Source organism: Stegostoma tigrinum, chromosome 1 (genome assembly GCF_030684315.1).
Source record: "Stegostoma tigrinum isolate sSteTig4 chromosome 1, sSteTig4.hap1, whole genome shotgun sequence".
NCBI lineage: Eukaryota > Metazoa > Chordata > Chondrichthyes > Orectolobiformes > Stegostomatidae > Stegostoma > Stegostoma tigrinum.
This window is the reverse complement of record NC_081354.1, coordinates 167,574,728-167,601,849: the sequence shown is the minus strand read 5'-3', so window position 1 is coordinate 167,601,849 and position 27,122 is coordinate 167,574,728. Positions and strand designations below refer to the sequence as shown.

At 42.3% G+C, this 27,122-nt stretch overlaps 1 protein-coding gene across 1 annotated transcript in view; it reads left to right on the top strand.

Moving 5' to 3' along the window:
* Nucleotides 1-27,122, top strand: part of fgfrl1a (fibroblast growth factor receptor like 1a) — a 300,676-nt gene that overhangs the window by 38,873 nt on the left and 234,681 nt on the right. The window lies entirely within an intron of this gene.

Here is a 27,122-nt window from a genome sequence, read left to right as displayed (position 1 = left end):
ATTGGCATGCTGAAACTAATGGGGAGCTATATTGGTGAAGCTGTAGTCTCATGGTATTATCACTGGATTGTTAGTCCAGAGACCCAGGTAATGGGTCAGTTGTTAGGAAAAACCCACCTGGTTCACTAATGTCCTTTAGCCTACATGTGGATCCAGACCGACAGCAGTGCAGTTACTCTTAACTTCATCTGGGCAATTCGGGATGGGCAGTAAATGCTGGCCTGGCTGGCAATGCTGACATACAAAGGATATATTTTAAAATATCTATCAGCTCTCCAAACTCTTGGGTAATACAGAAAAAAGGTACAAGACTTGAATGCATTGAGCGTAGGAGATGAGTCCCTATGTATGATTGTGTGCCATTTCGAGCAAGTGTATGTGAGGCATAGTATAATTTGATTGAGTTTCTTAAGTTGGTTGCCACTAACGCACTCTTGACTGTTCAATCAGTGCTGACCGATCATAAATCACATGTAATCGCAGACATTTCATTTTGGATTTTGCAAATGCAGGTTATTTGCTTTTAGACTGTCCTCTGCTTATTGTGAGCTATAGGAGGAACATGCTGTTTGAGTTGATCAGCCAATCACTGGGATGTAGTGGCAATGAAATTTATACATAATATGGATTGATTGAGGTGTAGACAAAACATGATGTTGGTCTGATAGCAGCGTTCTGTTAGTGAAAAATACCATTCATGTGGCCACTGTACACCAGCAGCGTGAAACACTTGTTTTACTTGTTATTTCAATTCCGGAGATACTTTGTCTTTCCACATTAATTTCAAGTAGATCAGGCACAAGTCTGCAAGGTTTCTGTTGGTGTATGCTGTTTTTGGTCTACAGTCATGTGTGTTTTTAAACTTTATTCATGGGCTGTGGGCATCGCTGGGTGGTCAACCTTTATTGCCTGTCTCTAGTTGCCCTTGAGAAGTAGTGGTGAACTGTCTTCTTGAACTGCTGTGGTCCACGTGCTATAGGTTGACCCATAATGCTATTAAGGTGGACAATTCCAGGATTTTGACCCAGCGACTATAAAGGAATGGGGACATATTTCCAAGTCAGGATAGTAATGAATTGGAAGGGAACTTGCAAGTGGTGGTGTTCCCATATGTCTGCTGCCCCCGTTCTTCCAGCCTGTAGAGCTTGGGTGTGTGGAAGGTTCTCTCTAAGGATCTTTGGTGAATTTCTGCAGTGCATCTTGTGGTTGATACACTCTGCTGCTGCTGAGGGTCAGTGGTGGAAGGAGTGGATGTGGTGCCAATCAAGTGGGCTGCACTGTCTTGGATGGAGTCAAGTTACTTGAGTGTTGTTGGGGCTGCACCCATCCAGGCAAGTGGGGAGTAAATGGGAGTCTAAAATTGATTGTTTACCCATGGGACAAAACAGGAGAACAAGATCAGACAGGTTTTCCACCTTGATCATTGATCTAATGGAAGATACACACATATGGCTAGCATAAGAAGGTGAGATTGTGCTTCTCTGATATCAGGTCATGGCCAGAGAGGCTCCCTGGAGTCACTATTAGGTCTCAAAAGTGGAGGTGAGTGACTAGAGGATGATGATCATAAAAATGGAGCCAAACATCTTAAGGAATTGGGAGAGTGCCTGTGGAAACGCCATGGTGGGAGTTGTCTCCTTTCTCTTCCTTTTAGTTTTGGACAGCACTGAGAAGTGCGTCTGATTTGTACCTAAAGTGAATACTGGAAACATAATGTCTCAGTTGGTTAACTTGTTCTCTTAAGTGTATAGCAAGCGATTGTGGAGAAGGGTGGGTTAGGGGTGGGTGGGGTGTGGGGTAGCGCTCAGAGTGAACCCTGGGGAAGCTCAGTGCAATATGATGTAAGCTAAAATATAATACAATGGTGAAGGATCACTTTTCCCAAGTGAAGTTAGTTCCATGTCACTCGACAGATTGCTAGGAAATCAGAAGCACTATTTGGTGATTTAAGCTTTGTAATGGAAAACAGATGTCTCAGTGCCATTGAGGCAGGAGATATCTTCACGCCAATGCAGATAAGATACAACTGATCCTGACAGTTACTTGAGATCTGGATGGAATCTGACTGCTGTGGAATCCCTCAAGAGACAGTTGGAGACATGTGGAAAGATTGAGTTAGATGGCGTACCTTTGATTGCTAGGTTATGACTGTAAACATCCCAGAATGGGTTGCTGCAGCTTTAAGGGAGATTGAGGTTGCAATTAAGAATAAGTGCTTTGTTCCGAATAAGTTGCTGAACTGGTGCCTGAACTCAGTCCATTTGCTTGTAAAATGAGTTACTTTAATAGCTTGAACAATTTTGTCACTCATTTCTTGCCCTTTCTCAGAGGTGCTTACTGGGATGTAATGACAGGCACAACTGAGCCTTGTTGACAGATTAATTTAGACAATACTCCGGCCCTGCCTTTGGCCCTCAGTCTATCATTGAGCATTTAGAAGCTATGGGTTCTTGGAGACAAGTGGAGCCTGTCAAACTTTAGAGAAACTCTGCTATGCCCACATTAGTCAACTTCAAATACAAACTTCCAACATCCCTAAAGCAAGCAGCCATACTTATGCTTTGTTGACAGTTGTTCTTATTTTTTTCACCAACTCTTCTTTCTAAGGCTGTAGTAATTTGCTGGAAATAACTTTGGCAAAGTTACTCCAGCACTTGGAACATGAAACCAGGCGGAGATTTGGGGACCGCTTTGCAGAACACCTCCGCTTGGTTCGCAATAAACAACTGCACCTCCCAGTCGCAAACCATTTCCACTCCCCCTCCCATTCTTTAGATGACATGTCCATCATGGGCCTCCTGCAGTGCCACAATGATGCCACCCGAAGGTTGCAGGAACAGCAACTCATATTCCGCTTGGGAACCCTGCAGCCCAATGGTATCAGTGTGGACTTCACCAGCTTCAAAATCTCCCCTTCCCCCACCACATCCCAAAACCAGCCCAGTTCGTCCCCTCCCCCCACTGCACCACACAACCAGCCCAGCTCTTCACCTTCCCCCACTGCATCCCAAAACCAGTCCAGCCTGTCTCTGCCTCCCTAACCTGTTCTTCCTCTCACCCATCCCTTCCTCCCACCCCAAGCCGCACCTCCATCTCCTACCTACTAACCTCATCCCACCTCCTTGACCTGTCCGTCTTCCCTGGACTGACCTATCCCCTCCCTACCTCCCCACCTATACTTTCCTCTCCACCTATCTTCTTTACTCTCCATCTTCGGTCCGCCTCCCCCTCTCTCCCTATTTATTCCAGAACCTTCACCCCATCCCCCTCCCTGATGAAGGGTGTAGACCCGAAACGTCAGCTTTTGTGCTCCTGAGATGCTCCTTGGCCTGCTGTGTTCACCCAGCCTCACATTTTATTATCTTGACTTTTAGTCAGTGTGGTTTCTGAAAAGTTAAAAGGAGAGACTCACTATCAATACAATTTTTAAGAAACTATCCCTTGAAAGGAATTAAATGCAGCTTGTGATTCTTAAGGGATTTAAAAAGACCTGAGTCCTAATGTTACCGTGATGGGAAACAATTGATAGCATTCGTTGTATATTAGAAACTGACCTCAGTAAATCATTCACCATAACTCCCAGCACTTTAGTAATCTTGCCATTTCAACTATGTGTGTTTATTCAGTTCACTTGCTCAAGCAGGCACAGCAACTCCTCCAAGTCAGTTCCCCTAATACAGACAGTCTTCTGTAATCACTAGTTAAAGCAACAGCCAAAGAAATTAAAGCAAAACAAAGAATCTCAACGTTAGTCACAAATTATAATTAAGAATGTTTCGCAATTTTTCCAGAGAGATTTTTGAGAGTTAAACTCCCATTGTGATAGATCTTTGCTGGGCTAAATTAATTTGTAACATTATATTTAGCAAAGGTGTTGGTTGCAAATTGATTTTTCAGAAGTCCTGTTACGGTATCTCACTAAAGTCCTGCAATGGGCTGAATCCTCAGCACCAGCGATAGCGCACTGAGACCAGTAAGAGAAAATGCCATTGCAGCAGGACTTATATAGCGGCTAGAGATAATGGGAACTGCAGATGCTGGAGAGTTCAAGATAACAAAGTGTGGGGCTGGATGAACACAGCAGGTCAAGCAGCATCTCAGGAGCACAAAAGCTGATGTTTCGGGCCTAGACCCTTCATCATAAAAGAAGCTTTGTTATCTGACACAGTGGCTAATTGCCTTTAGTCTAAGAGATAATGGGAACTGCAGATGCTGGAGATTCCAAGATAATAAAATGTGAGGCTGGATGAACACAGCAGGCCAAGCAGCATCTCAGGAGCACAAAAGCTGACGTTTCGGGCCTAGACCCTTCATCAGAGAGCTCTCTGATGAAGGGTCTAGGCCCGAAACGTCAGCTTTTGTGCTCCTGAGATGCTGCTTGGCCTGCTGTGTTCATCCAGCCTCACATTTTATTATATTGCCTTTAGTCTAAAGCAGGAGGAGGGGCAGCTCTCCGGATTTTCTGGCAATCAGACAGCTAATTGGTCAGCAGTAGGCTTTCTACCAGAATTAGGTCTGGGACAGAGATTTCCTGGACATCAAGAGCTGCTGGTGAGTCCGAGGCCAAGCTTTTCAAAACTTCGCTGCTTCTTGGGGAAGACACTGCAACACAACAGGGAGGCAACAAGAGATAACAAAGCGTGTAGCTGGATGAACACAGCAGGCCAAGCAGCATCTTAGGAGCACAAAAGCTGATGTTTCGGGCCTAAACCCACCTCTCTGATGAAGGGCCTAGGCCTGAAACATCAGCTTTTGTGCTCCCAAGATGCTGCTTGGCCTGCTGTGTTCATCCAGCTCCACACTTTGTTATCTCGGATTCTCCAGCATCTGCAGTTCCCGTTACCACAGGGAGGCAGCTCATCACCACCATCTCAACCAGGGATGGGCAATAAATCTTGGCTCAGCCAATGAGCCCACATCCCATGGATGAATGGCTTCCCAGGACAGAGGATTGTCTAAAGGGAAAGTGAATGGTAGGCATGGCAGACAGGGATGATTGGAAACTAGGACAATGAGCGGCTCTTAGTGGTTTTTATCTCCATGGTGTTGCGCCAATCCTTTCATCAAGACACCACGACCCACCCAACTGACTTCCTGCCTCACAGATTGATTTGGATTGAACCTGATTTTCTTGCCCCACCTGTGGCTGAACTAATTCTAACACAAGCAGGAGTAGGCTCTTAGTTGGTGCTTCAATAACCACTTAGGGGCCTCATCTGGTGGTGAGGTGGGGCTTGGGCCAACCCACTCAGAACCAGGCAAAGGTGGGACCTTCTGATTTGCCTTCACCTTGCCTAATTGAGCTCCTTTCCCACTGGGCCATTTGGATTTGAATCGCTGTCTTTATTTCCTTCAAACTTTGCTTTCCCTGCTGTTAAGAGGTCAGTTCCACCTGACAAGGAACTTGTCAGCTGAATCACAATGGTAGCACTATTGGATGGAAGTTATCGTAGGTCACAAGGATTTATCCAAATGATGGAAGAATTGATGCAAAGTACAATCAGGCCATATAAGTAGGCAGCTTTGAGCCTGTAAGGGAATTAGACCTCAGTAAAATGGGAATCTCGGCATTGACAGCTGCTGACAATCAGAGGCCAGGGTGGTCTACATTGCAGACAAGTCCTCCAGGAGTGGCAACTGTTCCCAGTAATGCTCTGATCCTTCACCAGATATAGTCCCTCACTGCCAGGAGACTATTGAGTGTAGGTGATGGTCAGGGATTCACCAGTGAGGGCAGGCAATCAGAAACAAGGAGAACATATATAACTCCTAGTGGACATTCCCTTCCTGACCACAGGTCCCATAATTGGGCACAAGGTGGGAGAACCTCTCAGCCACAGCTAAATCCTGCCGAGCTCAGGAATCTTGGCCTTTAAGTGGGTCAATAAGGAGCTGATGGAGCCATAGAAACAGGAGTGGACCACTCAACCCCTCAAGCATGTTTCTCAATTCAACCAGAGTACAACAGTCAACCCCAGTGCTCAGATATCATTTTCAAAGGCTGACATTATTACTCGCCCTCACCCTGTCTGTATTCTGCCGTATGCTCATAGATGTTAAATTATTATTTTGGCAAATACATGAGTAACATGGAAGAACTGATTTGTCTCATCTTGCAATATGTGGCAGCTACATCATGCTGACTTATGCTTTTTAAATGAAGACCCTTTCCTCATGAGAATCAGCTAAGAAGCTAATGAAGTGAGATCAGGCAAATGAGTCTTTATTTATATCTAGGCGATTATCTACTCTGTTATCAATGGGATGTTGCAGACAAACAAGAACTGAACTTGTGTCAACAGGGACATAATTAATGTTGGTAGGCAAATGGAGTCAGTGCAGTGCTATTTCAATGAATTCTAAGAAAGAGTACTGCTTGTTCATGACTGATCTTCTCAATCACAGTTAAACTAATTTATTTAACCTCATTGCTTGACTCAAAACAAAGCAAAAACAGCCATGTGTACTAGAAAAAAACAGAGATCTATTTGGTGTTCCCATCTATGTGGCAGGTTTCAGTTAAAGCCTTGATGATAATGAATCATCCACATTTACACAGTGGATGGTAAGGGCCTTGCTCAGTAGCGATCAGTGGATGTTGATCATTCAGCAGAGTCTGAAAGGGGCAGTTGTGGTTGGGGTGACAGAGATAAGCAGATATCAATGAGACATGCTGTAAGATCAATTTTACATTCCCAGTGATAGGCATCTCATGCTGGGAATGCGTTTTTAGTATCTGTTGTATTAACACACCAACCTTGCAGCACACCTGAATTATTGGCCATCACGTTTAACGGACAGAAAAATGAGGCAAATTGTAAAATGCGAGTAATAAGCTCTGAGCTGAAGGTTTAGCTGTGTGGTGCTCTACACTGGGAATGGGAATGTAAAAGCAGAACATTACCCTGTAACATTTCTCTGGGAAAGTCCTTGAATCCACATTTGGTATTTCTAAAAGAAAGTTAAGCAATATTCTCATCCATCTCCCACCATAACTTACATGACAAATGCAACCAGGCTTCAACAATAATGCTTTAGTGTATTTTTTACTTAATAAGGCATCGTATGAGCTAATGATGTTATTATAGGATATCTCCAATATTCAACCATGGTTTCACTGTCCTTCACTGACAATATTATCAGGCCTTGCTTTACCCTTTAACAAAAGGTTAAGGCCACAAGTCCAATCTTTTCTACACTGTGGGAATGGTTTAGATAGCTGCACCCAGGAGAATACGTCCAATACAAACACCCACAAGGCTCCATGTGCTTGCCTGATAGTGTAGGACAACGTTTTAGGAGCCAAAGCACATAGATGCCTGTTGTTTATCAGTTCCACTGCATATAGTGGAGACAGGCTTGATTAATGATTAAATGTCCTGCTATTTGTTTTTGTTATTTTTTTCCTCCATATGTACTCTTTGTGTTTTTCTGTTCTTATTGTGACAGTACTCCCCTGTGTTTAGTTTGTCAGGTGCATTGAACAATGTATTGAATATTTAGACGAAGGTAGAAAAATTGACCTCTGGAAATCCAATGCTTTTTAGCTGAGTGAATCATGTTGGCTACTTATAAACTGAGGTTGTGGAACACTGTATTTCCCAACAGCATTGAAACTTAGGCATTTCTGTAAATGCTGTTAATCTTACAATGTCAAATCCATTTTGGCCTGCTCAAGAAGCAAGTTGCTGAAGAACAATTTTCTCAAAAAGGAGTTAATAGCTCAGAACAATGCAACAGCTACAGATCTGAGCAACATCACTTAACAGAGAGTGGACTGCCACCAGACCATGTGTGCCTGGTGGATTCTGGGACTAGGTGAACAGCTAAGACCTAAAGCGCTGAAGATTGGATATGTTAGGATTGGGGCGGTGGAAGCAGATGCAAAAGTAATCTTCAATAAGGAATTGGTATGAAAGGGAACATTGGAATGGCTGTGGGACAGACACAGGGGAGTTGGACTCATTAGGTAAATATTTCAAAGTGCGGGCCTTGGTGAGATGGGCTGGATGGCCTCTGCTGTGTGTGTTCTAAGATTGTACAGAATGATTAGTGTTGTTTATGACTTTAAAAGGATTAATTCCGAGAAATGTCATAAGCAACATCCGCTATGATAATGTCATATAGACTTGTGGACAGCATTACCTAGGAGCAATGACACTTAACATCTGGTCTTGTCCAGAGTCTCTGCATCTATCTCAATCATATCAATGTAACCTGTTACTAGTCGCTAACATGCAACAATCTACACCTTGTTAGCGGTACCAAATTCTACTAGTTAGACCAGGAAGCAGCTTTTCTTTACGACACTACGCCTAGTAGACCCTCTAGTTTCCTGCACTTCAAGAGAATGGTGCCAGCAATTTTTATCATGGGCAGCAGGTCATTCGGTGCAGTGAGCTGGAAAAGGTTAGCACCTCAATATAAGAGAAAGGGGAAAGTGAGTCAAAGTTCTGTAGGTTCAATGTCCTGCGGAAGAATGCATTTGGTGATGTGAAATGACGACTGGTTTTAAAAGGGAAGAAGATCATGGAGGGCAGTGTGTTTCGGATTAAGGAAACTAATCAGGGAAAGTCAGATGGGTAGTGACCACCATTCATTACTGTACACGAGTGAAAGAAATCTGCCATCCTTAGCCATTCTGGCTAGATGTGACTGCATTTTCATAGCAATGTGTTTGACCCTCAACTGCCCTCTAGACAATTAGGGATGAGCAATAAATGCTAGTCTGTGACTGACATCATGTGAATTTAAAAAATATTGAGAAAACAGCACGTTGATTGTCAAACAGGGTCAAGGGGCCGAGTAGCCTAATTCCATTCCTAATTAATATGTTTGTAAGATGAAGACGGTTGCACCATAGAACGTAAAACATAGAACAATACAGCACAGAACAGGCCCTTCGGCCCTCGATGTTGCACCAACCTGTGAACTAATCTAAGCCCCTCCCCCTACACTATCCCATCATTATTCATCTACTTATCCAAGGATTGTTTAAATGCCCCTAATGTGGCTGAGTGACCTACTTTGGCAGGCAGGGCGTTCCACGCTCTTACCACTCTCTGAGTAAAGAACCTGCCTCTGACATCTGTCTTAAATCTATCACCCCTCAATTCGTAGCTATGCCCCCTTGTACAAGCTGAAGTCATCGTCCTCGGACAAAGACTCTCACTGTCTACCCTATCTAATCCTCTGATCATCTTGTATGTCTCTATTAAATCCCCTCTTAGCCTCCTTCTCTCCAATGAGAACAGACCCAAGTCCCTCAGCCTTTCTTCATAGGGCCTGCACTCCAGACCAGGCAACATCCTGGAAAATCTCCTCTGCACCTTTTCCAATGCTTCCACATCCTTCCTGTAATGGGGCGACCAGAACTGTATACAATATTCCAAGTGAGGCCGCACTAGTGGTTTGTACAGTTGCAGCATGACATCACGGCTCCAGAACTCAATAAAGCCTAAAACACCGTAAGCCTTCTTAACAGCACTATCAACATGGGTGGCAACTTTCAGGGATCTATGTACATGGACACCAAGATCCCTCTGCACATCTACACTACCAAGAATCTTTCCATTGACCTGGTATTCTGCCTTCCTATTATTTCTCCCAAAGCGAATCACCTCACATTTATCCATATTAAACTCCATTTGCCACCTTTTGGCCCAATTCTACAGTTTATCCAAGTCTCTCTGCAACCTGTAACATTCTCCCACACTGTCCACCACTCCACCAACTTTAGTGGCATCTGCAAACTTACTAACCACCAATGCCTGCGTCCAATTCGTTTATAGAAATGACAAACAGCAGTGGTCCCAAAACAGATCCTTGAGGCACACCACTAGTGACCGGACTCCAGGCTGAATATTTTCCATCAACCACTACTCGTTGCCTTCTAACAGAAAGCCAGTTTCTAATCCAAACTGCTAATTCTCCCTCAATCCTGTGCCTCTGTATTTTCTCCAATAGCCTACCATGTGGAACCTTATTAAAGGCTTTACTGAAGCCCACGTACACCACGTCAACTGCCCTACCCTCATCCACATGCTTGGTCACCTTCTCAAAACACTCAATGAGGTTTGTGAGACACAACCTGCTCTTGACGTATCCATGCTGACTATCTCCAATCAAATTGTTGCTTGCTAGATGATTATAAATCCTATCTCTTATAATTCTTTCCAAAATTTTTCCTACAACAGAAGTAAGGCTCACAGGTCGATAATTACCTGGGTCATCCCTACTGCCCTTCTTGAACAAAAGCACAACATTTGCAATCCTCCAGTCCTCTGGTACCATACCTGTTATTCATGTCAGTGCTCTCATTGTAAATGCATCAGTGGCAGAACATGTTCACAGCAGAAGGTGGGGAGAGGAGCTAAAATCTACATCCCAGCCCCAATGACATAGTTCTTCAAACATATTCAACAACTTTCCATGTCCTACGAATAGCCCAGTACCAGGCAAGTCCCATGGCTAAACCTAACTGACACTGTTTATAGAATGGGCAGCACACTCATGTCACCCACTCTCAGATCCACAGCAGCGAAGTGAAAAATAGGGTCAGCTGAGTTACAGATCATCTCACAGACAACATGCTATGCACACCAGAGTGAGGTAGTGACATGATAGTGCCAGACATGGTCAGCGGCTGACATTCTCCTCAATCATAACACTATTTTGGCTCTGATAAACAAAGATAAAAGTTGGTTATTGAATATGACGACTTTCCAACTTGAAGGCCGTTGTTGAAGTGTTGAAATCTATTTCTGCTCTCCACATGCAGCCTCTGTAAGGGGAAGCTCGATGACAAAATGCTGAAAACAGGCTGAATACATGCAGCCTGGGAACTAGGCACATTATCAGAGACTAAATCCCTGCTCAGAATCTTACCTCTTCACCTTGTGAACCTTCACCTCTTACAGTTAGAACAAGATTTAAAAAATCTTTCCAGGTTCACACTGTAGATATAAACCACAAGAACTGTGGATGCTGTAAATCAGTTGTTGGAAAAGCTCAGCAGGTCCTGCAGCCCCAGAATTGGTGGTGGCTGGGATTTGGTTTACTACTGAGATAGTAGGAACTGTGGATGCTAGAGAATCTGAGATAACAAGGTGTGGAGTTGGATGAACACAGCAGGCCGAGCAGCATCTTCGGAGCAGGAAAGCTGATGCTTCGGGCCTAGACACTTCATCAGAAAAGCCATTTTCAAAGTTTTCCCAGCTACCAACAATTCTGAGGAAGAGTCACCACAAACAAAACGTTCACTCTGGTTCACATTGTAGATAGAACTATTTCACTTCTCAGAACATCATGAACTTGAAATCTGTAAATTACCAAAGTGAAATGACATCACTTTGTAGAACCCATGTTCATTCCTTGCAAAGGGATTGACATTTGAAGTGAATTTGGTCAGGCAAGCTTGCCTGGCCACGCGAGAAATGAACTGCCCCTTACAACCGCTAAGTAACTATCCAAATGTTTTAAAAGAGGCACTGTGCTTCAATTGTTAAGGTTCTGCTTCCTTTGTTGGTGAAAAAGGCAGGCTGTTGCTTTAAAAAGCAGCCTGAACATCACAATCGAGATTTCATGCTCTGCTGGGCTCTGGTGATCCTTGAGGGCTACCACAGCCCTTTCCGCCTCCTCTTCTTTCCATTTCTCTGTGTTTTCACAGCTGTTGCACAGCTATTCCCACGGACCAGAGGACTGTCTTTGGCCATGGCCGCTGGAGGTTCCAGTGTAGCACCTGTCCTTGCCAAGGTCCGGGGCAAATGTGGTTTGAGGGGGAAAGAGGGAGGTGCAGGTTCGAATCCAGCTCCAGGAGACACGTGTTCCAGACAGGACACACTGCTGAGCACTGGTACACAAACACTTGTTTCAGGTTCTGGCTGGGGCCAGAGACACCGGGCTGTTTTCAGTTAGCACTAAACATCTCAGCATCTGTCTCTTGTGCTTCACTGACCTGCCAGCTGAGATTAATGCAGGGGAAAGCAATGGGGGAGGAGGGTGACTGGAGCCTGGATTCTTTCTGTCTGCATCTTTGGAATCAGTTTGATCTACTGAGTAAGCTTCTGGGAAACAAAATAGGTAATAGATTAAAACCTGGGCTTGTGCACATGGAGACACCAGTTTTTATCCACCGGCAGAACCCAGTCATGTATGATTTCTTTCTTTTCTTGCTACTGATGATTTTATCAGGTATCCTGCAGTTACAAGTAGGCTCCTATTTTTTGAAGGGAATTACTGTGACCCTATACTCTGACTCAAGTGTTGCAGCTATAATGCAGATATTAATATCTATCCAGTGAAAAGCTTGGCTCACACACCCAGATTGCCAGCTGCATCATGGCATGCTTTCTGCTGAAGTTGATGATTCAGAACTTTGTTACATTGGGAAAGAAGACGGAACGCAAAACTTTTAAATGTAGCAATGCACATGGCAATTTAAATCAGAGTGAACATCAGTCTCAACTGACTGATCTTTTCAGTACAGGCACCACATGAGGCCCTTTTCCTTAGGTTACAGTAGCTCCACAAGAGAAACATTAAGAATTATGTTTATAAAGTTGCAGCATGGGTCTAATATATTAAAGATGGAAGAGTTGCTGCATCAGTTATGGACAGAATTTGTATTTTATTAGCACTTTAATCTTGTCTCTTGCGAAGCAAATAAATGCAGTGATCTGTTATTTTGAAGGATAGTTTTGTTAATGTGGATGAGTCCATTTGTCCACAGCAGGATCCCACATATAAGAATTGAGAATAAATGACCCGCTCATGTGTTGCTGGTTGACGGAGGAATGTTAGCCATGATTTCTCTCCACTCTATTTCAAGATGCGCATGTGATCTGAGCCGTCCACCTGATGCAGTACACGTTGCCCTCCTCACCAGCACAAGACTCCTCTCAGTCTGCAGACTTCCCTCGAGCCTGTGCCAACATTGTGGATTCCAAGGCTGGGAGTGAGGTGTGAGCACATAAACTCCTCACTCAGAGATGACAGCATTGTCAATTTACTCAAAACAGGCTTCAAATATCCCGCCCGCTAATTAGGCCAGCAGTTCAAACTTATAAAATGCATGAAAGAATTATTTTAAAAACTTCAAAGTCAGAGGCTGAGGGGTGACCTTATAGAAGTTTATAAAATCATGACGGGCATGAATAGGGTGAATAGCCAAGGTCTTTTCCCCAGGGTAGGGGAGTTCGAAACTACAGGCATAGCTTTAAGGTGAGAGGGGATAGAGTTAAAAGGCATGTAAGGGGCAACTTATACGCGTAGGTGTATGGAATGAGCTGCCAGAGGAGATGGTGAAGACTGGTACAATTACACCATTCAAAAGGCATCTGGATGGGCGTATGAATAGGAAGGCTTTAGAGGGACATGGGCCAAATGTTGGCAACTGGGACTAGATTAATTTAGGGTATCTAGTCAGTGCAGATGAATAGGACCGAAGGGTCTGTTTCCATGCTGCACATCTCTATGAATCGATTAATATTTATCCTTTTCGTTTCAAGCTTTTTCACGTTAAGAATACATAGTGGGTTTGGTGGGGAGGAAGTGGGAGGCAAGTAATGGCAGTAAGGGCCAATGCCAGGCACTTGTTAGGCAGGGATCTATTGTTTGTTACTCAGCCTGAAAAGTATGAGCCTAGTGTGCCAGCCCTGAATTTAATGGATTCCCAGGATATCAATCAGTGCTGAAGTACTCAAGGTGTCATTGAGCTCCCTAACTCTTTCTCCATTATCTCTGGAATTTCAGTCACTAGCTCTGACAAAGCTTGTCACCAGAACCATTACTGGGGATTAGGATGAGTGGACATGTACAGGAAATGCTGCTGTGTTCTGAAAATAGATTTGGAAATCTGTCGAACCTAATTTTTTCTTACTTCTGAGGTATTTGCAAGGCAAACATCTTTGACACCTTTCCTTTCTCAGAACATATGTCACAATGAAGCTGAGGAACAAAGCAAGGTGAAAGGTCATCTCTGCCTAAAATCCCCAAAGAGTTTAAGAATAGGAGACAACATTCTTTCAGGTGCAAAGATTATTTCTCTTCGTTTTAAAGAAAAAAATGTTGAAAATGGTTCTAAGAAGATTGAAAACACTGTTAAATACTCTCGTAGCTAGGCTGACAAACACAGGTCGCAGCATGGCCCAGCGTGGTATGTGAGGATAAATGGCACCAGACTTAAACAAACAAACATCCGCAGGTGTGCATACTTAGTAGCTTTTCGCAAATGACACGCCATATCACTATAAAAATTTTAAATATGCTGTGTTTTATTTATTGAAGCAGACCAAATATCACAGATCGCTAGTGTTTTTTTTTGCCAAGGCGCAATCTGGAGAGAGGAATGAATAGGCGTGGAATAAGATTAGGACTATTCTGAGTTCTGGAGGTTTGCTCCACAGACATCGAAAATTCACCTGGAAAGCTCATTATCCGGCCCTACAATGACAGAAATGCCTGCATAAAATGTGTTAGTAAATAGAGGAAATAAATTTGTATCTAAATCTTTCATGCTTTCAGAAATGAATCCAGTCAATCAGAAATTTTTAAAAAACTGTCTAATAAACAAGACAAGTTAATGGCAACTTTCTCCTTTCTATAAATATATACTTATAAATTAATAAAACTCTTGATTAGGACATGTACTTCTTGGCTGAAATTTTGTTGTCATGATAGTTTTGCTGATGTTTTTCCATCAGCATTTTCCATTCAACTCTTCATGTAAATCATTACTTGGAAGAAGTATTGATGGAGGCAGAGGTATAGACTGTACTCTGGCTTGGGGACTTCAATGTATATCACCAACTGTAGCACCAATGCTGATCAAGCTGGCTGAGCCTTGAAGGGCATTTCAGCTAGACCCAGGTCTATGACTGTTGTGAGGGAGCCAACACCAGGGAATGTTGGAGGGACTCGGCAGGCCTGGCAGCATCTGTGGAGAGAGAAACAGAACTAAAGCTTTTGTTTCAATGTTACTTCTTCAGAAGAAGTAGCTTAATTCAAATCAATCTTCCTTCGATCACACCTTGCAAATCTGTGAGCTGTAACACCTAGAATGACAAGGGCAGTGGAAGCATCACCAGCTGCATGGTCCTCTCCAAGCCATTGACCATCTTAACTTGGAACATCACATAGACTGCATTGGTTTGAGAAGACAGTTCACTACTTCCTTCTCACTTACAATTAGACACGGACAGCACCTGCCAGTGACACATCACACAAAAGAATTTTTTAAAAAAAACTGTACTTTAAAAACTCGCCACTTACAGACTGCAAAGATATTCTTAGGCTTGTGCCTTAATAAGTCTTTTGTTAAAATTGTAGCCCATGATTTTAAAGGGCCAGGGATAGCATTGACTGAAGGATAGAAAGCAGGAAGTTGTGGTGAATGCCCATTTGGACATAGCAGAGTTCCCCAAAGTTCAACACCAGAACTAAAGCTGTTTCTGACGTCCATTAATAGCTTGGACTTGGGAACAGAAGGCATTATTTTGAAATAAAGTGTTTGGTGACAGCAACAATCTAATGATGATTGCTGACTACGCATGCTGAGCACCGATCACTTTTGATGTGTTGTATTACACCGATTTTAAGAATGAAGATTAAAATCCTATTTTGTTTTAACACTTTATTTTTATTACACCATATACTTTATTTTTCATTTCCAGATGTTTTTCACTTTTTAATATATTCTTGAGAGGTATTGCTACAAGTTTTCATGCTCCTGGGAGCTAGCAAGCACAGCCATTCTGAAATATGCAGATAACACAGAAGTAGTAAAATGTGGTAAATAATGAGTAAGACAGGAATAATTTTCAGGTGGACGTGGGAGGCTGGTGGAATGGCACACATGGTTGAACCTAATTGCAGAAAAGTGTGAGGTAGTACAATTTGCTAAGAGGAATGAGGAGACACACTTCAAGAAGAGTGAGACCTGAAGTGATCTTCAAAAGTGACCAAACAGCTTATCGATTAGTAAAGCTCATGGCATCCTGAGCTTAATAAACAGAGGAATACAAAAGTCAGGAAGATTTAAAACTTGTAGAAAACATAAGTCAAGCCCCACTGTCCAAACTAGACAAAATTGGGAAGGGTTAGGAGTGTTTGGAGAAGATGCAGAAAGGATCTACGTATTAATTCTATGGATCAGGCATCATGCGTATATGGATAGCCCGGTGAAGATGGGTCTGCTTTGCTGATGGGAGAGAGGACTGGAGGCAACTTTGATTGCGGTGTTTAAATTAATGGCGTTTTTAGATAGAGGAAATAAGATTTTGCCGAGGGATCATTAGTTAGAGGGCACAATTTTATGATGATTGACAAAAGAGGTTAAAATCATTTGCAAACCAAGTGATTGGGATTTAGAATTTTGATATAGACTCAATCAGCAAGAGGAATTAGATCAGAACTTGGAGGAGAAAAATGGCAGGAGAAATGAGGGGATTTAGTCTAACTGACCTTCTGTTTGAGAGATTTGGTGCAGACTCAATGAACTGAGTAATTTCCCTTTGTGTCTGTTTGGCTGGAAAAAATCATGACGAAATTGCATGTTCCAGCCACCTGGGGCTCTGTTGAGTCACTTTCCGTAGCTCTCTCTCAACCTGTCAAAGAAATATATTAATCAATTCACCACACCTTGGAAAATTGGTGAGTGCAATTTATAAGTATGAAATGTTTGGCAGGATGCATTTTAGTGCCATAAAGAATGCCCTTTCCAAGTAAGCCCAGCTGCTGAATATTTTCTCGGTGACTGCTCTTAGAGAGGCCCTAAAAATGAGTTTGCAACTTTACGCAGATTTTGGGATCGGAAAGACCGAAGGTGTAACATGTGACAGTTGTCTTCAGTGGCTGGGCTTGCAGTCAGAAATTCCCGGCATGAGAACATTGTACCTGCCTGCTTCGTAGTGCAATGGGTGCAACTCAATACCAAGCAGTGATGACGAACTTTTTGGTTTATGTCTTCAACTGCCATCAGCCAAGGTGATAGACGTTGTGACTGTCTCCTGTAAATAGTCTACATGCCATACAGAGGCTGATCACCATTGTGTGAAAATATGTGCATGGCTGGGGGGCATAGGCATGGTTGAAAGTTGTCGTACTGATTAAATGCAATAGAATTAAACAGATTGTAATATAAATTTGTTGTTTCTTATTTAACTGAAGCATAATTGCCACTAGAGTCTTTGGGTATAATCATTACTGCCAGCTCTAGCATTTCCATTGGTAGGGGAGTCGATAACCAGGGGGTCACTGATTTAACGGAACGGGCAGAAAAGTCCAAGGCGAAGGATTTTATTCACATAGTGACTTATGACGATCTGAGATATATTACTTGGCCATGGGCAATTAACAGGTCAAATTTAAATATACAAAGTCCTGTTAGAAATATATTCAACAATAACTTTCAAAGTGGAAATAGATTAGACTTGAAATGAAAAGGAAAGCTACAAGTTTATTGGAAAGCGAAAGGGAGTAGTACCAGTTAAACAGCTTGTTCTAAAAGCAAGTTGTGAATTAGGGACAGGAATAATGAACAAAGTTAGTGCGTGCTATCTATCCAAACTCCCGACTGTACTTGCTCACATGTCGATGGCAGAAGAGGTCAAGGGAATGCCTCCTCTCGGTGCTCTACCAGACTTGAATCACTGAATTTCACGTAAATGGGGGTTGAGATGCCAGGCAGCTCCCAATCTGTTTGGAGTTGCAGGGAGCAGTTAGGGAGATGCTTTCTCTAAGGATTATGGTGGTGGCATTTTTTGCATAGAAAGTATGGTGTAGATGCAGGCTTTTCGATCCAATTGGCCCATATCCCTACTTATGCTCCAGCCAAGCCACCTTTCACTGCTCTTGATGTAACCCTTTCAACAAGGCCTACTATGCCTTTCTCTTCTTGTGTTTATCTAGAGTGAATCTATGATATTTAGTTGATATTTACTAATTGTGGGTTCCATGTTCTAAGGACTCACTGGGTAAGGAAATTGTTTGAATGATGCTTTTGGAGTTTCAGAATCTGTACTGTGAAGTGAGGTTGTCCACTGACTACAGATAGTGGGATCATAGAATGTGGCGCTTTGAAATAATGAGGGGATTAGCAGTAGCAGCAACGTGAGAAACAATGTGTACTATCTATAAGATGCACTTCAGAAATTCACCAAAGATCTTCAGACAGCACCTTCCAAACCCACAACCACTTCCATCTAGAAGGACGAGGGCAGCATATAATTTGGGAAATCACCACCTGCAAGTTCCTCCCTGAGCTACTCACCATCCTGACTTGGAAATATATCACCGTTTCTTCACTGTTGCTGGGTAAAAATCCTGGAATTCCCTCCTTAAGAGCATTGTGAGTCAACTTACAGCACATGGACGGCAGCAGTTCAAGAAGGCAGCTAGCTCACCACCACCTTCTCAAGGGCAACTAGCGATGGGCAACAAATGCTGGCCAGTCAGCGACACCCATATCCCTTGAATGAATAAAATAATTATGAGTACAACTGTCAATTTGCCAAATTCTGCCTGTTTGTCAGCTGGGATTGTTCACTTTCATTCAATGGCACAGGATGGGTCCTTTGCAGGTTGAAGTGATGGGAAATGTGTGTTCTGGTGACAATCCTACAGATCAATCCTGTCGAACAGCTGGGATTTTCTTCACGGCCCTCTCTACAATACATTCCACTGTGCTATTTACTTCATGATGAGGTTGAAAGAGATTGCAGTAAGCTCATTACATTTTATGACCACACATCAGCCCCTTTAGGTTGATGAAAGGCATTTTCGGGTAATTTCAAAACAGCTTTCAAAGGCAGGAGTGATCAAACACTCCTCCTCCACTAATAACACTCACTGTATTGATTGTCTGTTTTGTTCCTTAAGCAAATAGAAGTGCAATAAAGTTTCAAGGACTTTGAACTAATGAACCAGTGAGGTTTTGCTGATGTTAGTGAAATATTGCACTTTGTAAATTGAACTTGGCATCACAATTGTTTGTTCACATTTATTTACAATTATTGACATTAGGTTTATTGAACTTAAAACCCAGGGAAAAGGAAGGGTCATTCAACAACCACTTACAGTACTCTTTCATTTACCAAGCTTAGTGAATGCAGCACTCCCGTGCTTGCTGATCTATATTGGCTCACTTTGTTTTCAGATCTTTCCACAGCCTTGCTCCGCCCTATTTCTCTAATCCCCATCAGCCCCACAACTCTCTGAAATATCTGGTCTATTGAGCATCATCCTTTTTAAACTGCTTCACTGCTGCTAGTTGTGACTTCTGCGGCTTCAGCCCTCAGTTCATCGCTCCTCAAACTCTCTTTCCTCCTTTGAAAGACTGCTTAAACATACCAACCATCTGTCCTGATATTTACATTTATTTATTCTTTCATGGGACACGGGCATTGCTGGCAAGGCCAGTATTTGTTACCCACCCCTAAGTACCCTTGTCCCTGGATGACTAGGCTACGTCACAGGTCATTAAGAGTCACCTGTGATTGGTCCAGTGTCAAAACAGGCCAAACTAGGTAAGTACAGCAGATTTCCATCCTGAAAGGACATTAATGAAACAGATAAGATTTTAGGACAATTGATGATCATTTCATGGTAACTATTGCCGAGACTAGCTTGTTCTTGTGGAGATCCATTGCTGACTTTTGCAGTTTTAAATGGGTGGCATGGTGGCTCAGTGGTTAGTGCTGCTGTCCCATAGCGCCAGGGACGTGGGTTCAACTCTACCCTCGGGCAACTGTCTGTGTAGAGTTAGCACATTCTGTCCATGTCAGTGTAGGTTTCCTCCCAAAGCCTAAAGTTGTGCAGGTTTAAGTAGATTGGCCATGGGCTACACGGAGTTATGGGTGAGGGTGCAGACCATGGAATGAATTAAAGTTTGTGTACAGCAGGAAGTTGGCAACAAAGGCATTGGAACATAGAACAATATAGCACAGGAATAGGGTCTTTGGCCCATCTTGTCTGTGCTGACCATAATGCCATTCTAAACTAATCCCATTTGCCTGCAAGTGGTCTGTACCCCTCTTTTCTCTACCTGTTCGTCTGTCTCAATGCCTCTCAAACTTTGATACTGTATCTGCATCTGGCAGTGTGTTCCACGCACCTACTACCCTCTGTGTATAAAACGTTTCTCGCACATCTCCTCTAAACTTTCCCTCTCTCATGTTAAACCTATGCCCCATAGCATTTGACATTTCTACACTAGGAAGAAGACTCTACCTCCGTACCGCCCATAATTCTACATACTTCTTTAAGGTCACCTCTCAGCCTTTGAAGCTCTAGTGAAAACAATCCTGGTTTGTTCAATCCCTGGAATGGTAGGTTTAACGTATGATGAACGGCTAAGGATCCTGGGATTGTACTCATTAGAGTTTAGAAGGTTGAGGGGAGATCTAATAGAAACTTACAAGATAATGTATGGTTTAGAAGGGGTGGATGCTGGGAAGTTGTTTCCGTTAGGCGGGGAGACTAGGACCTGTGGGCACAGCCTTAAAATTAGAGGGGGTAAATTTAAAACTGAAATGAGACGACATTTCTTCAGCTAGAGATTGTGGGCTTGTGGAATTCATTGCCACGGAGTGCAGTGGAGGCCAGGACGTTGGATGCCTTCAAGGCAGAGATCGACAAATTCTTGATCTCACAACGGCTACGGGGAGAGTGCAGGGAAGTGGAGTTGAAATGCCCATTAGCCATGATTTAAATTGCGGAGTGGGCTTGATGGGCCGAATGGCCTTACTTCCACTCCTATGTCTTATGGCCTTATGGTCCTATCTCTCCTTATAGTTAATACACGCCAATCCAGGCAATGCACTCTCTGATCTCAATACACTGGTAAACCTCTATTACACTATCTGCAATGCCTCCATGTCCTTCCTGTAATATAGTGACCAGAGCTGCTAAACTGAAAAGATGACAAAGTTATGAATGGGAATCAAGTCTGCCTTTGCTAGCCCAGGTCTTAAGTACAGCCTTCACAGATTGAAACATTATAAACAATGCTCTGCATAAATGATCCTCAAGGGTTTTTAGGTGCGAATGTGCAAAACATCCCACACAACATTCATTATGACAAAGTAATTGTGATACCCCTTCTGCTTTATTAACTGACTTCAATTAAATTTAGTATCTAGCCACATAAAATGAGTGGCCTGGCTACCTCCAGGAACGTAAGTAGGTCAGTCTACTAAATATAATGCAAAGCTGGCCTTTGAAAGAATTATTTCCAGCTAATTAAAGTGGCTTTCCAAATACATGTTTTCTCCTCTGCCAAAATGAACAGTGAGAACAAGGAAAACAGAAAGAAGGACAGAAAACATGCCAAAATGCTTTACAATCACTTTTGTTATGCCAAACATGAAATCATTTTAATGTTACATTGAGTAACAGGAGTGTTTCGAATTGAGGGAGTGTTGTAGAAAATTGTGCTTCTAAAAGGATAAAAGAACGTCAGGGCCAACACAAAGAACGTATTTAACATTTATCTAAACACGAAATGGTATTTCACTTCTTTAATTGGATAGTGTGGGATAAGTGCATTGATAACTTATGAAGAATATTTCAATAACTTTAGTAAAGTTGTCATAGTAATGCTTACCATGATAATGGTTTGCAATTGGAATTTGGAAATTTATTACTTCAGGAAGTTGCAATTTATCAGGTGAATACTATTTAATTGAAAGCATACACTAACTATTTGCATGGATGTCAGGCAAATATGATCTGAAGATTGAAAATTCCATTTTATTTATTTAAAGCATAAGACCAAAGTTAGGTTTTGCTCAAATAGTGAATGCGAACATTTTCACTTATTGAATATGTACGCACAACTGCCTTTTGTTTTTCCTTTTCTGCCTACTTAAGTTTCATTTCAAAATGAACAAATGATTAAAATCTCCAATTCAAAATCTCTTAGTTGGACAATCCGTTGAACATCAACTGATTGGGCTGGATATTACGAAGAATTTCACCAAGCATTGGGAATTGATTCTTCTACTGTCCTTGACTGCTGTCAACCTCAAGGGTTTCAAAGTCCAGAAAAAATGTGGCTTATAATTTTTACAGAAAAGTTTTAATGACTTCAAAATTCCATTCATTGTTTGAGGAGGCTATGAAAGCTTGTCATGTAATGAGTAAGAATTTGAAGATGTGTTTTCAGTTCTGGGCTCCTTATTTAAGTGTCGACGTTAGAACCCTGAAGAGAGTGCAAATGAGATTTATTAGAATGATACCAGGAATGAAAGACTTTAGATACCAGGAAAAATGAGAGAGATTTGGCTTGCAGCAGAGAAGATTAAGACGTGACCTTATTGAGGTGTTCAAAATTATGAACAATGTTGACTGGGTAAAGAAAGATATTCTGTTTCCACTAGTTGGTATGTCAGTAACTAGAGGTCACAATTTCAAGATAGTCAGCGACCGAGCTAGGACTGAGATGAGGACAAACTTCTATTATTCAGAGAGTTGTTAGAATTTGGAATGCACTGCCTGAGAGAGTATTGGAGGTGGATTCCATCGGAGGTTTCAAAAGAGAGCTGAGTATATATCTGAAAGTGATGAATTTAGATGGCTATGTAGGTAGGGCTGGAGAGTGGGATTATCTGGGTAGATCTTTTGGGAGTTTGTGCAGTTCCAATGGGTTGAACGCCGTCTTTCTGGGCCGTAAAATTCTATGTTGTTATGAATCTGTAAGAGACTGCTGTTTTTAAAAGAAAATGAAACATTTGTTGAGAAGGATAGTTGAGTGAAGAAATAGTCAGACTCCATCCAATTGGAACTGAAAGCAAGAATTCTGATTTCAACACTTTTTGTGAAACGGTTCTTTTCAAATAACTGTTGCAAGTATAAAAAAGCTGATAAAAAGGGAACACAGCCATTTCTCAACCGCCTTTTGAAAACAGAGGAATTGGTAGACCAAGAAAAAAACAAGTTGCCGCCAGTAATGTTGAGATTTATTTTGAAGCTGTTGCACCAAGTCTTGTAATATTTACAAGATAAAGGCTCTCTTGCTACGTTCCAGTGGTTCAAATGTATCAATTGGCATTTCCGCCATGTGTCTTACTCTAAGACTTCCAACAAGTTCTGTCAGTAGTAAGTGGTTTTACACTGTGTTGGAAATTGCGGCTCCAGCTACAAGTGTTTCGATTGCCAGACAAATGAAAAGAGCCAGCTGTACAAATGACATCTAATGCAGGGGGCAATCTTTTGTCTTCTCCACATAGATGAACAAAGATTTAAACATAGGAATTCAGTGTAGCATTTGTTTCAAAACACACACACACACACACACACACACACACACACACACACACACACACGGATCTTTAAACACTCTGAAGTTTCACATAGCGTTGCGTTAAGTAATCAATTACCTCACCTTGCATGGGCTTTCTCTGCACATTATTCTCCTCTTTTGCAGTAACTGGAGATAGATTAAAATGACAAGCTATATGTGTGTTCTGCCAGGCCTTCCATTAATCTCCCTCCTTGTTTGTACAAAACATGCCCAAATGATGCCTTCAGGTAAAATACTTGTACCATCGCTCTGGTTTATCTGTTTATCTTCAAACTACTTAATAAGCCATTTGACCTTGCTGGTGCATCTAGGCCAGAATCACTCAAGATGGACAGCAGTAGTTTGTTTTACTGAATTGTGTGATAGTAATGCAGTGAAATTTAGCACAGTGGTCAAACTTTTACTTTATTTTTATAACTATCAGTGGAAATGTTGTGAAGAAATATAACATGATAAGGGGCATCAAAGGATTAGAACTCTGCAAATTCCCATAGACTGTAGAAGAAACTATTAAAAACATGAACATTTTTGGTGGGGGGGGGAGAGTTGTATATTCAGACTCAGGGTGTGGAAACTGGCATTGTTTCTGGCATTGTTTCAAGCGTGAGTTTGTTGAAAGGAAGATTTGCATTATGCAGCGCCTTTAACAACCTCAAGGTGTTCTGATGCTGTTTTGTGAAAAAACAATATCATTCATAGAATGTGGAGGTCACCAGCTAGGACAGTATTTATTCCCCACCCCTACTTGTTCTGGTAAAGGTGGTGTGAGCTGCCATCCTGAATTCTTGCATCCTTGAGGCATAGAGACGCCCACAATGCTATTAGGGAGGAAGTTCCAGGAGTTTGACTTGACTTTAGTAAAACATCTGTGACATAGTTCCAAGTCAGTATGGTGTGTGACTTGGAGGGAAACTTGTAGATGGTGTCCATGCATCTACTGTCTTTGTCACTTTAGGTGGTACAGGTCACAGGTTTAAAAGGAGATGCCTAAGGTACCTTGGTAAATTACTATCATGCACATTTTTAGATGGTACACATTGCTATTGCTGGGCATCGGTGGTACAGGCAGTGACTGTTGGAGCTTGTCAGATGGAATGCTAGTCAAGCCGACTGCTTTGTCCTAATATTATTAAGTATTGTTGGAGATGAAATCATCCAGTAAGTGGAGAATATTCATTACAGCTCTTGACTTGTGCCTTGTAGATGGTGAGCAGACTTTGGCGAGTCAGGAGATCAGTCAGTTGCCACAGAATTCTTAGTCTCCGATCTGCACTATGTGTGTGGCTAGTCCAATAGGAACATTTAGACCTGATTGCTGGCTTTGCTTCAGCAGGTTTGAACCTGGAACTTCACACTAGGCAGTGGCAGCAAAAGAAATTATCCTCTAACAAAATAGGAATGTCTGTTAGTGGTTTGACTTTATTGTATCACTTTCTGATATTCAGTGTCTTTTCTCCTAGAATTTGCAGGAAGGAATGCTGGATAGAAAGAACTCTGTGATCCCTAAGTTAAGTATTTTTGAAGAAAATGCAACAGCTAATATGCTCATAGTGTGCGAGATAAGCTTTTCTGATGAAGGGTCTCGGCCCAAAACGTCAGCTTTTGTGCTCCTGAGATGCTGCTTGGCCTGCTGTGTTCATCCAGCTCCACACTTTGTTATCTCGGATTCTCCAGCATCTGCAGTTCCCATTATCCATGCACATAGTGTGTGTTTGATGCAGCAACACTTATGTTGTTCCTTGTAACATTGGAAATGGAGTATGGATGTTATGCTGTTGTTATCCAACAGGCATTATTGCAGCTAACTATTAACACAAACATTAGAATTCTCCACATCTAAATGTCTGGGCAATTATTAAGTTAAAAGATATCAACAAAGTAACATGACGTTCAATAGCATGCTTTGTTTCATGTGACCCTGGAGTATGAATCTTTATATCCTTAGATCACATGCTATTATAAAATGATGATATCATAGAAACATTGAAGATAGGAGGAGCAGGAGGAGGCCATTCAGCCCTTCGAACCTGCTCCTTCATTCTTCATGATCATGGCTGATCATCCAACTCAATAGTGTAATCCTGCTTTCTCCCCAAGAATGTTGATCCCATTTGCACCAAGAGCTCCATCTAGTTGCTTTTTGAATACATTCAATGTTTTGGCATCAGCTACTTCCTGTGGTAGTGAATTCCAATGGCTCACCACTCTTTGGGTGAAGAAATGTCTCCTCATCCCTGTCCTAAATCATCTACCCTGAATCGTCATACTGTTCTGGACACACCCTTCATTGGGAACATCCTCCCTGAATCTACCCTGTCCAGTCTTGTTTGAATTTTATAAGTCTCTACGAGATCACCCCTTAACACACTGACTGTGAGACATAATACAACAGCAAGATTTCACAATGTATCATCCAAATTCATTCTGAACCTTCTGCTGCTTACCTTAAAAGTATTGACTGCTCTACAAAGGGGAAATGTTTCTCCTCAAGAACTTCAAGATGGCAGCAGAGTAGTAACACAGCCTGTGGGCGCCTGCTCAGACCTCATCTGCTCCATCTGTTTTTACTTTCTTTTGCTTCTTTCACTTCTTTTATCTTTGTTTAACCTGCTTACTTTACATGAGGTGCAAGTTTGTGCAGCGCAGAGGAGATTGAGTCAGCACGGGGAGGGTGAGCCCAGTGTAGCGGTGAGAGAGATGCTTGATGTCAATGGCAGTTGCCCCCAGCAGCTGGTGAGAGCGGGAGCATGCAGCCCGAGCTGGCTGGTGGGAAAAACAGGCAGCTGCTCCTCAGCTGGAAGTAGCCGAAGGCAGCCAGCAAGGGTGTGGTCAAGCCTGGAGTGAGGGAAGTTGTGAGGACTGCGAACCCAGCATGTCCAGGCACTAATAGTGTTGAAATTTTAACTCAGTTTCTTTGTTTTACTACCTCTTGGTAAGAAGAATGCTAATGTTTAACATTTTAACCTTGTTCCTTTATATTTCTGCTAAGATTCTGTATCTAGGAGTCCTTGTACCTAAGATGGTGCCGTAAGTGGTGACTCATAAACTTTTCACTGTGAGTACGCGTGACAATAAAACTAATTTTAATTCTAAAAATCTGCCTGTTCCAACAGTGTGGTGCACAAGTGTTAAGTATCTGTTTAGATCAGGTGCTCAACTTAGGTGGAGGAGGCAATGGCCTAGTGGTATCATCGCTGGACTGTTAATCAGGAGACCCAGATAATGATCTGGAGGCCTGGGTTCAAATCCTGCCACAGTAGATGATAGAATTTGAATTCAATGAATATCTGGAGTTAAGAGTCTAATGATGACTGTGAATTCTGGCCTACACATGACTCCAGACCCACAGCAATGTGGTTGACTCTTATCTGCAGGATGGGCAATAAATGCTGGCCTAGCCAGCAACACTTGCATCCTGCAAATGAATTAAGAAAACTAAATATTCAGATAAATTTTGAATTTATGACATTTTAACGCTGAGGTAAGAACGCTACCACTGACCTGAGGCTAGAAATTCATTGTAAGAGGAAACCTAGCTGAATGATTCTTTTCCTAATCTGGGATGTAGCGGAGGTGAGGGTGATGCAGTGAACTGTGTTGATCCTACTGATGATCACTGAACATGATCATCCTCCACCTCCAGCCATAGCTCACAGAGCTGCAGCGACACATGGCATGACTGGGCTGAAATATTATGTGAATATTTCAGTTTGCTTTTTTTCCGTTGTTTAGATCAAACCTTTAAGTCAATGCTTCGAACACAGATCAGGAACAAAGATCTCCAAGTTGGTTTCTCTTATCTGCAATTTCCAGAAATCCTAAT